Source organism: Papio anubis, chromosome 6, assembly GCF_008728515.1.
Source record: "Papio anubis isolate 15944 chromosome 6, Panubis1.0, whole genome shotgun sequence".
In the NCBI taxonomy this organism is placed as follows: domain Eukaryota; kingdom Metazoa; phylum Chordata; class Mammalia; order Primates; family Cercopithecidae; genus Papio; species Papio anubis.
The window spans coordinates 78,834,085-78,848,700 of record NC_044981.1 but is presented as its reverse complement, the minus strand read 5'-3'; the positions used below and the strand labels follow the sequence as shown (position 1 = coordinate 78,848,700).

General features: G+C 40.3%; 1 pseudogene; it reads left to right on the top strand.

Annotated features, from left to right (window-relative positions):
* The first annotated feature begins 4,544 nt into the window (after window positions 1-4,544).
* Window positions 4,545-5,175, top strand: LOC116275325 (annotated as a pseudogene).
* The last annotated feature ends 9,441 nt before the right edge of the window (window positions 5,176-14,616 follow it).

The following is a 14,616-nucleotide window of genomic DNA, read 5'->3' as shown; positions in this document are numbered from 1 at the left end:
AGCATTTCTGCCCACAAGCTAAATTAAGCATTAGGAAAAATTCATCAGTAGGTTCACAGGGGATGCCTGTCCCTTTGATAGTATGCACTCCTTTAACAGTCTCAGGGTTTGTTCAGTAAGTCTTATTCCCCACTGCTTGCTGTTGAGACCCCAGGCATCTAGAAGAACAGAGGGCGTCTCCCCAACCTATCCCAAGCTAGTCTCCACCAGGGACCTCGCTTCTCTGGATGCACAAGCCGTAAGGTTACCCCGACTTGTACCAGCGCCAAGCGCGAGGGCCGCCTGGAGCCCAGGGTTCCCACCAGTGCCCTGACTGCACACGAGGATGGGGACCCCAAGCTAGGACGCCCGGACCCCCGGGAGCATCCTGCGCTGCCTCCAGGGGGAGCGCGTCAGTTTCCGTCTGCCGGGAAAAGGCTGGTTTTCTTCTTTGGACGAAAAACCTTTAAGGTCCTTTCCCATCTCAGTCCCACCAGCATTCTAATCTCATCCGTTCTCTCGTACTTTAATTGTCCTCTTTAGGAGAGGGGTGGGGGGCCACATGAGGAAGGAAGCCTCATTTGTTTAACAACAAATTCTAGTGGGTGACGGGTCTGGGGCAAGATGCCCTGATACAACAAGTACAAAACTCAGTCCTGGCCCTAAAGCGGGGAGATCAAGTAAATGCACAAGTATTTATGACACAAGGTCTTAGCATGTCTTGTAACACTCGGTTCGTTAGTGAATTATTGCATATCTCAAGTTTCTCTGTACCTTTAATGAGATCATAACATACTTAGCATTGTCCCTCGTTATACTCAACAGACTGGTTCCAGGCCCTCTTCCCCTCAGCCCCCCATACTAAAATCATCTCATATTCAAGTCCAAGTCCAGTTGTGGGCCCTGGGGAACACGTATATAGGAAAAGTCTGCCCTCTGTTTAAGCAGTTCTCCCTGAAAATGCTGTTTTCTAACCTCTTTTGGGTGAAAAAAAAAATGTGTGTAAGTGGACCTGTGCAGTTCAAATATGTGTCCAAGGGTCAACTATATATACAATTTCATTGCTGTTTTCTCATTTAGCATTGTTAACATATGCATTTACCCATATATTAAATCCATTGGTAATTTTTACCAGTTAGAATTAGTTTTGAAGCTCTCTGCCTCACCAATTAGATCATAATAGCCACATGTATCTTTGAATCACCACCATCTACCATAGGGCCTGGCATATAGTAGCTGCTGGATTATACGTGGAACTAAACAGTTTGCTAGTCAGCTGGAGTGTGAAGTCACAGAGAAAGCCCAGAACGCAGAATGGGAATCCTGCCTGACACTAAATAGCTGTGTGCCCTGGGCCTCTGCTTTTTCATCTGTAAATTGAGATGGTTGAGCTGGAGGAGTTCCAAGGCCTGCAGCTCTCAAACATTTTTGGGATTCTAACACTGTATAAATCCAGAAGGATTCACTGTGGACCCAGGTCTGCTTCCTTCACTTTATTCACCATTCTCTATTGGCATCACAGAAAGCAGACTTCCAGGGCTCTCTCATTTTCATGCCCCCCTTCCTGAACTTTTGACCCCAAGCCCTCTTGCACCCTATTTCTGGATCTATTCCAGGTTGTCTTATTGGTTTGACTGTTTTCAAAATGTATCGCTTTACTTCATCTGGTCCTGATGCTTCATATTTACTCTTTTTCTAGTTCTAGGTTTCTGGCTTCCTCCTTATTTTTAAAAAATGTTAATTCATTAAATTTTTAGAGACAGGGTTTTTTAATTCTCACTCTGTCACCCAGGCTGGAGTGCAGCGGCAGGATCATAGCTGACAGTAACCTCAAATTCTGGGCTCAAGCAATTCTCCCACCTCCACCTCCCAGGTACACAGGCACATGCCATCTCACCCAGCTTTTTTAATTATTTCTTTTGTAGAGGCAGGATCTTGCTATGTTGCCCCGGCTGGTCTTGATGTCCTGGCCTCAAGCGATCCTCCTGCCTTAGCCTCTCAAAGTGCTGTGATTACAGAAGTGAGCCACCATGCCTGGCCAGAATTCTGGCTTCTCTTAATCAAGATTTCTTCTCCTGGCCTAGTCCGGCCCCTCAGGTTTTCTATAGCAAAGTATGAGCAATTCTGACACCCATACCAAACTAGATTCTCAACCTATCAAATTCCTCGTTCTGGTCTTATAGTGATGGTCCTATAATTTTCCAGTGTTTCTCAACCAGCTTTCCACATGGGAATGAAAACTTTGTATAATATAACTCTTACCATTTTAGGAAATAATGCATTGTAGGAAATGTTATCAGTTAAAAAAATTAAACTCATAACAAAGTTTCTAGCCGTGTCTCCTCAAGCTCTTAGACTTTATCTTCAATTATTGTGATTATTGTGACCAAAGACTTTATCAAATTACTTTTAATACAACCCAAATTCTTGATTAATGCACCAACAAAATTGATAACTATTTGTCCTTTGTGAGGTCCCCAGCTTAATGGAGGCATTTGTATGCTTCTCCGGAAATGGAACCAAGAGGCCCAGAACACATCTTCTGTCACATTTCAGGTCGTGAGAGGGGTACAGTGGCCTCTATAGAAGAAAAGCGGTGACCACTGTCAGGCCTGGCTATGATTAAGGCTGCACTACTTAGCCTTTTCTTCTACACTTGATTTCCCAAGAGGCTGAGACCAAAATAGAATAAATCTCTATCCAAGACTAAATCTTATTTATCATGGAAATGCACTTGGAAAGTTTTAGCTGTGGAAAGACAGGAAGAGGAGATGTTTCATGGTCCATGGTGAAGCTCTAAGTGATGACTCAACCTTGTAGAGGGACCTGAATTGCTGTGGCTCTAATCTTCCTGTTAACTTTTAATCCCAAGGTTTTATCAAAACCCTCTTTATTATTTATTAGGTTGTATGGTTCTGCCTGTTTAAAAACCTAGGGGTCCCTTGGTTAAGGCAGACTAAGAAAATTAAGCAGATGTAATAAGAAAAAAAAAGATAAGGTAGCATTTGTCCTCAAATTAGATATATTCTGATAGAAGCCACCTATGATCTGCTCATTTGAGGAACAGTTGCTGGCGCTCCACAAATCTGCAAAACCATTGGCTTTCTCTGTCTTTTTGGGTGGCCCAAGGAAATGCAATGATGTGTTCCCCCAAAAATCTGAAAGTTGGGTCCATCAGTGCAGCCCCTCCTCCATTTGGTCCTGTTCTTTCTGATAGGCAGTGTTGATCTCTCTGCTGCGTTTGTGCCAGCACTGGTCCTGGGTACTTGCCACACTGTTCGGGAATTATTTTTTTCCATGTCTGCCTCTCAGATAGGACAGCTTCAAGGGCAGCAAAACTTTTATATATGCAGCACTAAGTACAGTACCTGCAACGTAGATATTTAACAAATGTTAACTGAGAAAATCAAATGAACCAGAATCAAGACATTCTACCACTCTCATCTGTAGTTTAGACACAATAGAGAGAATTATCAGAGGAAACTGGATTTCTTACAGAAACCAGAGACTTAACCTAGAAGCATCATAAATAAATATAAATTAAAAATCTGAAGAGGACATGAACTCCAGGAAATGCAGCCAGGACTAAAGCACTGGGCCCCAACCAGAAAGTCTCCCAGAGACAGGATTTCACAGGACATTGCCAGAGGAGAGAGACTCTTGTAAAGTTTAATTCATAGGCATGTAAATTAAGGCTAATGGATCAGTCATTTATATTCCAAGTTAGGAAATTTATGATAGCTTTTTGTTTTATATTTTATTATGACATGTTTTCTTGGTTCTGGAAATGATGATTAAATAACTAGAGGACATGAATAAGCCTTCAATAAAGAGATTTATCAGAGTCAAATATCCTGGGCAAACCACCTAGTTAATCACATACCCAGTCAAGAAGAATGAAGGCTATTCCTCCTCCTTCTGCATGGCCTCTGAATATGGAACTGAACCCACTATGGATAAGAACAGCGTACTCAATGGAAATATATCTGGGATTAGGAAACTAAGGTTTGAACCTGAACACTACCACTTATCTGCCATGTGATTTGGGCCAAGCCACTTAACCTCTGGGAGTCCCTCTTCCCTCATTTGAAAGTTAGCATGATAAATGTTGTCTGGAAGAGTGGTTATGAGGAGCAAATGAAGAATGTATGTGGACACCCTTAGCTGTGGCCTGGCACATAAGTGCTTAATAAGGAGAGCCAGGAATTGGCCCCAGGAGCAGTCTAGTGAGTGACATATGACTGGTTTTTGTGCTTCCACTTCACTCCCAGGAAAGGCAAGAGACCATGGTACCTCTAATGTCAGCTTCTCTCTGTTATACTTTCCCTTCCCTTTCTTTCTTTTTCTTTTTCTTTTTTTTTTTTTTTCTTTTTTGACATGGAATCTTGCTCTATCGCCCAGGCTGGAGTGCAGTGGCACAATCTTGGCTCATTGCCACCTCTGCCTCCCAGGCTCAAGCGATTCTCCTGCCCTGCCTCAGCCTCCCGAGTAGCTGGGACTACAGGCACGTGCCACCACACCCAGCTTATTTTTGTATTTTTAGTAGAGGTGGGGTTTCACCATATTGGTCAGGCTGGTCTCGAACTCCTGACCTCAAGTGATCTGCCTGCCTCAGCCTCCCAAAGTGCTAGGATTACAGGCGTGAGCCACTGTAACCAGTTCCTTCTCTTTCTTATAATGCCCCAAGATTCTCACTAGATCCAGAGATGAAGCATCCATTAAATCAAATAACCTTCATCACATTTAGGTAACCTCCTAGAGGATGAATAAAAAATCATCAGTGAAGTTAGAGAGTGGGGACGTCCTGCTTCGGAGCGGGAATCTTCATTGTGCCAGCGACTAAAAAGAGAATTAAATATGGGTGATGTTGAGAAAGGCAAGATTTTTATTATGAAGTGTTTCCAGTGCCACACCGTTGAAAAGGGAGGCAAGCACAAGACTGGGCCAAATCTCCATGGTCTCTTCGGGCGGAAGACAGGTCAGGCCCCTGGATAATCTAACACAGCCGCCAATAAGAACAAAGGCATCACCTGGGGAGAGGATACACTGATGGAGTATTTGGAGAATCCCAAGAAGTACATCCCTGGAACAAAAATGATCTTTGTTGGCATTAAGAAGAAGGAAGAAAGGGCAGACTTGATAGCTTATCTCAAAAAAGCTACTAATGAGTAATAATTGGCCACTGCCTTATTTATTACAAAACAAATGTCTCGTGACTTTTTTATGTGTACCATACTTTAATAGATTTCATACACCAGAATTCAGATCATGAATGACTGACAGAATATTTTGTTGAGCAGTCCTGATTTAAAACTAAGACTGGCTTGTGGTTAAATGAGTATGTTCAGTTTTTGAATTTTAATAGTAATTCCAATTCAGTAAATGCTATCACTGTTTACCCCTTCTAAAGATATGATTAGACTTTGTTAGTAATGTTCAACTTTTCGCAAAGATGGTGAGTGCCATCTTAAAACTTACTGGAGATTGGTTTTATATTTAGATTTATATAGCTGGTTCTGTGAATATATTTAAATTACTAGGGAAATTCCTTCACTGTCTCAGTACCAAGCAAGATTCACCTGTGTTCCTGTGTTTTGTGTTCATTTGCCTCTTAAAGGCAAGGGTTGAAAGTAAATAAGGTAGCAATGTCTAGAGTTTTGGCCTTAACGATGCCAATCTAATTATAATTCCCTGTATTTAAAATGGTTCCTTTTACTTATTGAAAAGCATTTTAGTATGGTTTATGTGTAATATTAAAGATTATTCACTTCTCACATCTTACAAATTTATAAGGTCACATGCTTTTAAAATAGTAGCAAGTTAAACTTCACTCTTGAATTCTTTACAATCTAAGTCAAACTAAGTTATAATTTAGGATTGTCTTTAAACAGCCATTCAGAAACATAAATCTGTAGAACTGTGTATTTGTGATTGGGAATGGTGCTTTTGCCAACTTAAAAGGATTAAAGTAGTGGAGATATACACAAATTTTAAAATTATGTGTGATTGCAAGACTAAAGATAATTAAAAAGAAAACCACAGATCATGAAAAAAAAAATCATCAATGAAGAGATGATAGATGAGAAGAACAATGAGAGATGGGAATAACTCACAGGCTGAGCCACATTTTGTCTTTAAGGACAAACATTTCAGATTGCAGATGTTTTGGTGTGGCCAGAAAATTTGAAGATTTCATTAAAAATTTGATTTCTAGTTTTTTGGTGTGTGAGAGAAAAATTAGACCATCAGGCAAGTCTGGTCCACATTCCCTCATGGCAGTAGTCAGCTGAAGCTAAGTAGGAGCTAACAATTCAAATGAAACAGGCCCGCTTGAGGTCGGCAGGTGTCACCACTCCTTGTTGTTGCCTCCATATGCTGTCAGAGTATTGGTTTCCATTCGCCATCTCCAATGCGTGATTGTTTCTCTTACTCCTAGCCAACTGCACAAACTACATGCGAGGTTACCAGAAAAGATAAGGATCGTTTGCATATCAAAAAGGGAATCCTGGAAGCAGAAGAATTGTTGGGAGAGAGAAAGTTTTAAAACTTGGAGTAGAAAGAACAGCTAAGAGACTGTTAAAATAGTTCAAGCTAGATATTATGAAGCTTCAAACCAGGCAGTAGCCATGGAGGTGGAGTTGGGGAGAGAACAGATTCCAGAGATGTGTCAGGGTTCAAATTGAGTGAGCTGGTGACTGAACATAAGGAATTAGGGAAAGGGAGGATTTCAGGGCTCAAAATAAATTAAGGCTATGTACAGAGATACTTATTGCAATCATTTTTGTATAATAGCAGAAAAGAAGAAATAAAGTGAATGCCCATAAAGGGAAAATAGTTGAATACACTATGGTATATCCATACTCTGGGATATTATGTTGCTATTGTCAAGAATAAATCAGAACCAAACCAGCTGCATTGTAGGGATTTCCTCAGTGTAGTTAAGTAAAATGCACCGAGGAACATATATAAGATGTTCCCATTTATAGAAAAGCAACAACCAAAGAACTTACATATGTATCTATATGTAGATATGTATACATAAATGCATATGTGTGATTATGATTATGTGAATAAAGGAGAAGGTATAGAAAATATACTGTATTTTAGAATGTGGGGGTAAGCGGAGAAGGAAAGAACTAAGGAGGAAGCAAAACATCTGTATTAAAAAATGTCATTTTGAGCTTTCAAAGAATGTATATGACTCTGTTTTATCAAACTGCATGTGTGTATATAACCATAAAAAAGATGCATGAGGTTGTCATATGGAGCTTGAGGGACTCCAACTTATTTTAATTTTCTTATATTATTATAGATTATTTATAAAATTGGCATAAAACCCCTACAATATGTGAACCTAAAGAGGCTCTTTAAAATTAAGTTTAGGGTCAGGTGCAGTGGCTCACACATGTAATCCTGGCACTTTGGGAGGCTGAGGTGGAAAGATCACTTGAGCCTAGGAGTTCGAGGCAATAGCTTGGGCAACAAAATGAACCCTTGTCTCTGCAAATAATAAAACATTAGCTGAGCATGGTGGCATGTTGTGTAGTCCCAGCTACTCAGGAGGCTGAGGTAGGAGGATTGCTATAGCTGGGAAGTTTCATGCTGCAGAGAGCTAGGATCGCACTACTGCACTCCAGCCCAGAGCAAGACGCTGTCTCAAAAAGAAAAAAATAAGCTTATTCATTTTTTTAAGCCACAATAAATCTATTTTAATATAGACAAACACAAATCAAGGTATACTTTTTTTCAGCCATTTCAACATTCCTCGCACATTAGGTCTAGATCCTGCTTCAGGTATTTACCAGTTGGGTGAACTGGGGCAATGTGCTTAATCTCCCTCCGCTTGATTTTTCTTATTGGAAAAATTGGAGTGGTAATCTCAACCCTGAAAGGTGTTGTCAGGATCAAATAAAAGAATATCTAAAGTATTATAACTCTTACTATGAGAGCCCATAGTAGGCTCTCAATAAATGGCAGCTACTTTTCAAAATCACTCTCTACCCCTGCTCATGGTGTCACAAAGGTGACATGATTGATGATTTCAGCCATGGCCTATAGTCCCTCCCTAACATCCACTGGAACTTCTCGGTTCAGTTCGGGGGATAATGGTCTCTTCCCCTTTTCTCTCAACTTTGATCAGTTACTTGAGGCCTGGGAATGAATTGTGGCCTGCTGTCCAGTGAGCAAGCAGCAGGGCTCACACAGTTTTTTCCTCATCCAATTTTAGCTGATCTCACTTCGTAGTTTAAAACTTAACCATCAAATTCAAAATATGTTTTCAAACCTCCTAGCCACATTTAATTTGACGAATAGAAGCCCTTATTTTTGTATGTTTCTGTAAATTTTTTTTGTTTTTGTTTGTTGGTTTGTCTAGCAAGTTTTGCCCAAAACATAAAGGAAAGGATTAAATAAATGCAGGGTTTAGATGTGATAGCATTACTAAGAGCTAGCTAACTAGCTAATGTATTTACAGAGTCGCTGCTCCCTCCCTGCCCCACAAATATGATGGAAACTACTTGAACTTTTGACACAAATATGGTCAAATCACTTCAACGGAACTAAAATCACCTTATATTTGCATATTTGTTTAGTATCTGTACTTCTGAGAAAGAGATACTAAGACATTTCAGATAAAGCTGTACTATGTTGGCACTGAAATTGCCTAGAGTATTTTATTCCTAGCCAAGCAATTCCACATAGGACTAGATAAAACAGAATCATTTGATTTGCTGAGTTCTCTGTTTTATTTCTAAATATATCACCAATATTGGGAAAATGTATAAATGCATTTACAAATGTAAATCCAAATCACTTGAAAGTTCCCCTCAAAGTCTGGCTCATGGAGCACAGTACATTAAATCTCAAGTCTGTCTTAGCCCAAAGCTTTTCAAAACAAATATCAGAGAGCTGGACTTTGGGTATTTCTTGAATTGAATGGAATATTTTATTTGTGTAAGAGTTTCTGAATAGAGTTTGCTTTTTGTGTGTGTCTCTACGCTTTAACCTTCTTCAAAAGGAAGAGCATTTTCAACACTGTAGAAAACAAACCTTCAGATGTGGTCACTTATGGGAAAAATTCTGTTCAATTTGGTTTACCATGATTAGTAGACAGTACTCAACATTTACTGTGTATAATGCCTGAGTCATTGGCATGTTGGATAATGCCAATTCTGCATAATTTTTTATTGTAAGTGGCTGTCCTGTGCAGTGTAGGATGCTTAGCAGCATCCCTTGCCTCTACATGCTAGATACCAATAGCACATCTTTGCACCATGCCTCACTGTCCAGCTGTTTACAATAAAAAATGTCTCCAGACATCACCAACTATCCCTTGAGAGGTAAAATCGCCTCTGGTTGAGTACCACTCACTATCCCAGACACTTTTACACAGGTCATTTTAATAACTCTTCATAACAGAGGCTATAAGAGTTTAGGTAATTTTCCCAAGGTCACATAGTAGGTAAGTGAGTGAGTTTCTGGGATTCAAATTCCAGTTGCTATAATTCCACACTTCTTTTAGAAATCATGCTGGGAAAAAAAAAAAGAGAAGAGGGTGAGAAAGCCAACTTAGGGTCAACACTTCTTAAAACAAATTTTATTCTGAGTGCCTGAGTGCTATTCCTTCCTAATACTTTTCCATATTCTCCAACACCATCCTTGTCCCCAAGATGTGCTTGTAGCTGCCACTGGCTCCCAGCCCTTCCCTCCATCAAATACCCCATTTTTCCCTGAGAGATCAAAGCTATCTGATGTGAATAAGCATTTCTGCCTTCTTCTCACAATTATTCTGGCACCCAAGCCATCCTTTACCACCCTTCTTTTTAAGCCCATCCCCTCTCTGTGTGACCTTGATTGTCCCCCTCTCCTTTCCCTCTGGCGTTGCTTCATGAATTGTCCCCATTGCAAATTATCCCTATTACAAAGCTTCAATTCTTCCCTAAGCCTGAGAACATGCTTATCCCACTGCAATGGTTAATTTTTTGTGTCAATTTGGCTAGGCCATAGTACCCAGCTATTTGGTCAAACATTATTCTAGATATTCCTGTGAAGGTACTTTTTATATGGAGTTAACATTTAAATCAGCAGACTCTGAGTAAAGCAGGTAACCCTTCCTGATATGGGTGGGCCTCATCAAATCTGTTGGAGAACTTAATAGAAAAAAGGATGACCTTCTGTAAGTAAGAAGAAATTCTGCCAGCAGACTGCCTTTGGACTTAAGCTGCTACTCTTCCCTGAGTCTCCAGCCTGCTGGCCTAGCCTGCCGATTTTGGACTTGCCAGCCTCCACAACTGCATAAGTCAATTCCTAAAAATAAATTTCTCTATCCTGTATCTACATCCTATTAGTTCATTTTCTTTGCAGAGCCCTTACTAAGAAACCTTTCCCCTAAAGCTGCTTTGCATCTAAGCTCAAATGTTCTCTTCTCCACAAAGTCAGTTCAACTAACCTCCCTCCTTCCTCTGCTGGTATTGCTCTTACAGCCATCATAGGTGATGTTTGAAAAGTTGGAAAATCTGCACTATGAGGACAGGTGTATTAGTCCATTTTCATGATGCTGATAAAGACATACCTGATAAAGACACTGGGTAATTTATAAAGAAAAAGAGGTTTAGTGGACTCACAGTTCCACATGGCTGGGGAGGTCTCACAATCATGGCAGAAGGTGAAAGGTACATCTTACATGGCAGCAGGCAAGAGAGAGAATAAAAACCAAGGAAAGGGGAAACCCCTTATGAAAACATCAGGTCTCATGAGACTTCTTCACTACCAGAAGAACAGTAGGGGGGTAGCCACCCCTATGATTCAATTATCTGCCACCTGGTCCCTCCTACAACACGTGGGAATTATGGAAACTACAATTCAAGATGAGATTTAGGTGGGGAGACAGCCAAACTATATCAACAAGGCCTTATTTATTTCATTTTTACATTTCCCATAGTAGCACAATAACTTGAGCATAGCAAATAATTAAACTTACTCCTTTGAAAAGTCAAATTATCCTTAAATGATGTTGAAAATAATTGAAACTGAGAAAAATGCCACAATAAACATTTCCTTTGGTATTTCTGGATGTAGATATCTGATTGTGAAATTTTCTTATTAAAAACATCTGTAATAGGAAATGTAACCCTTTTTTCTCATAAAAAATGTTTTCTGGAGTTGCGGTAAAAGAATAATGCAAATACAGAAACCTATAGCTTATATTTACAGAACTTCAAGATCAGAGGAGGAATCATTTGCCAAATTCACATGGTGATGAACAGACAGGGCGAGTGGCAGACACTTTTTCCCTATAATGCCAAGTGTGTTCATAAAAAATTAGAACATTAGGGGAAAATTGAATTAATTATGTATTTAACTAGATTTTTTTAAGTAAATAAGAAAGAAAAAGCAATAGGGTTCAGAGAAGGAGAATTTCTGATGTTAGTGAAAAACAGTTATATTGGATGGAATTTTGAGCTTTAGGCTCTTAACCAGAAAGTGAGTTTTAAAATAGAAACACATTTGCAGAGAATTATAAGCACTTTTTTAAAAATTCAGTGGGATTTACCAGTTTGTTTGTTTTTTTTTTTAAAGACAGCGTCTTGCTCTGTCACCCCAGTTGTAGAGCAGTGGTACAATCATGGCTCACTACAATCTTGACTTCCCGGGCTCGAGCAATCCTCCCACCTCAGCCTCCCAAGTAGCTGGGACCACAAGCAGGCACCACCATGCCTGGCTAACTTTTTAGTTTGTGTAGAGATGAGGTCTCGCTATATAGCTCAGGTTGGTATCAAACCCTGGCCTCAAATAATCCCCCTACCTCAGCCTCCCAAAGTGCTGAAATTCAGGCATGAGACACTGTGCCTGGTCTCACTGATGTGTTTTTTAAAAAAAGTTTTAGAAATACTCAGTGCTCTAAATTGAAGAAAGAAAAAAGTACTCACAATAACAAAATGACTACAAATCAAATCACTTTTGTTTTTATATTTGTCTCTGGCTTTACAGTCTTAATCTATATAGAGTTCTAATTTTTCCAACATTTTATTACAAAATCTCTCAAACATACATTCTTTTATCCATGTTATTTTGAAAATACCCTTCAGGCCAGGCACAGTGATTCATGCCTGTAATCCCAGCACTTTGGGAGGCCGAGGCAGGTGGATCATGAGGTCGGAAGTTCAAGACCAGCCTGGCCAAGATGGTGAAACCCCCATCTCTACTAAAAATACAAAAAAAAAAAAAAAAAAAAAAATTAGCCAGGTGTTGTGGCGGGCGCCTGTAATCCCAGCTACCCGGGGGGCTGAGGCAGAGAATTGCTTGAACCGGGAGGGGGAGGTTGCAGGGAGCCGAGACCACGCCACCCCCCCCCAGCCGGGGAAAAAAAAAGAGACTGTTTTAAAAAAAAAAAAAAAAAAAAATCAAAGTAAAATGCAGATCTATACTTCATCACAACCAAGCAGGACTAATTCTAGGTATATAGGCTCATTCAACGCTCAAAAATCAACTAATACATATGGATGGAAAACGTATTTACCCCAAAGAGTTGAAAATGTACATCCACACAAAAACCTGCACAAGAATGTTTATAGCTACTTTATTCATAATTGGTAAAAATTTAAAGCAATCCAGATATCCTCAAATTGATGAATGGATAAACACACAGATATACCTATACAATAGCACATTATTCAGTGATAAAAAGAAATGAGCAGCTGGGCGCAGTGTCATGCCTGTAATGCCATCACTTTGAGAGGCTGAGGTGGGTGGATCACCTGAGGTCAGGCATTCAAGACTAGTCTGGCCAACATGGTGAAAACCTGTCTCTACTAAAAATACAGAAATTAGCCAGGCGTGGTGGTGTGCACCTGTAGTTCCAGCTACTCAGGACGCTAAGGCAGGAAAATCGCTTGAACCCGGGAGGCCGAGGTTGCAGTGAGCCAAGATTGTGCCACTGCACTCCAGCCTGGGCAACACAGTGAGACTTCATCTCAAAAAAAAAAAAAAAAAAAGAAATGAGCTGTCAAGCCATGACAAGACATGAAGAAATCTTAAGTGCATTTTGCTTTGTGAAAGAAACCAGTTTGAAAGGCTACACATAGTATGTTATAGACTGAATTGTGTCTTCCCAAATTTATATGTTGAAGCCTTAACTCACAATGTGACTACTGTATTTGGAGACAGGACTTTTACGAGGTAAAGTTAGATTAGGTGACAGTGTGGTCCAATGAAACTGTTGTCCTTTCAAGAAGACAAAGGGGCCAGGGCAGTGGCTCATGCCTGTAATCCCAGCACTTTGGGAGGACAAGGCAGGAGGCTCACTTGAGCCTAGCAGCTCAAAACCAGCCTGGGCAACATAGTAAGACCCCATCTCTACAAAAGATACAATTTTAAAAAATTAGCCAGGCATGTTGTCATGTGCCTGTAGTCCCAGGTACTCAGGAAGTTGAGGTGGGAAGATTGCTTGAGCTCAGGAGATTGTGACTCAATGAACTATGATTACACCACTGCACTCAGCCTGGGTGACAGAGCAAGACCCTATCTCAAAAAACAAAAAAGAGAGATAGGAGAGCTCCTCCTCTCCCCTGCTTTCTCTCCCCCCATTTTCTTTCCTCTTCCCCCATTTTCCTTCCTCTTCCCCCATTTTCCTTCCTCTCCCTCTCCCACCTCTCTCTCCCACTCTCTCTGCAGAGAAGAGGCCATGTGAGGACACAGCAAGAAGGCAGCCATGTACAAGCCAGGAAGAGAGGCCTCACCAGAAACCAACCCTGATAGAGCCTATATCTTGGATTTCTAGCCTCCAGAGCTGTGAGAAAATAAATTTCTTTTTTTAAGCCACCCAGTGTGCAGTATTTTGTTATGGCAGCCCAAGCAGATGACAGATTTTAAATACTGAGAAGTGAGATGCTGCTGTAACAAATACCTAAAAATGTGTAAGTGTCCTTGGAACTGGGTAATGGGTAGAGGCTACAAGAATTTTGAGATGCATGTTAGAGAGAGCCTAGATTGCCTTGAAGGGACCTTTGTTAGGAATATAGGTGTTAAAGGTGCTTCTGGTGAGGTATCAGATTGAAACAAGGAACAGGCTGTTGGAAACTAGAAGAAAGGCAAACTTTGTTATAAAGTGGCAGGGAACTTGATTGCATTGTGTTTAGTGTTTTGTGAAAGGTAGAACTTATGAGCAATGAAATTGGAAATTTAGCTGAGGAGATATTTAGGCAAGATCTTGCAGGTGCAACCTGGCTTCTCCTTACTGCTTATAATAAAATGCAAGAGGTGAAATACATTGAAAGAACTGTTAAGCAAAAAGGAACCAGAAACTGATGATTTGGAAAATTCTTAACCTATCCATATTTCCAAAAAAATGAGAAGCATGTTCTGGAGAGAATACCAAGGGCGTGGTGGGACAATCAGTCCATAAGGAGATTACTCATAGAGCTAATCAGTCATCTCAGCAGCACCACAATAGAGAGGGGATTATACCCGCAGAGACACTGCCAGTTTGCACCAAAGAAACAGGAACACAATGGAATAAAGGAAGGCTTTTGGATGTCTGGGATTCTGCAGGATTAGATAATAGAGCTATTTGACTGTAAAAATGCTTTATCCTTCAGAGATAAAGAAAAATGACTCTGAGAGCAATTCAGGTTTGCCACT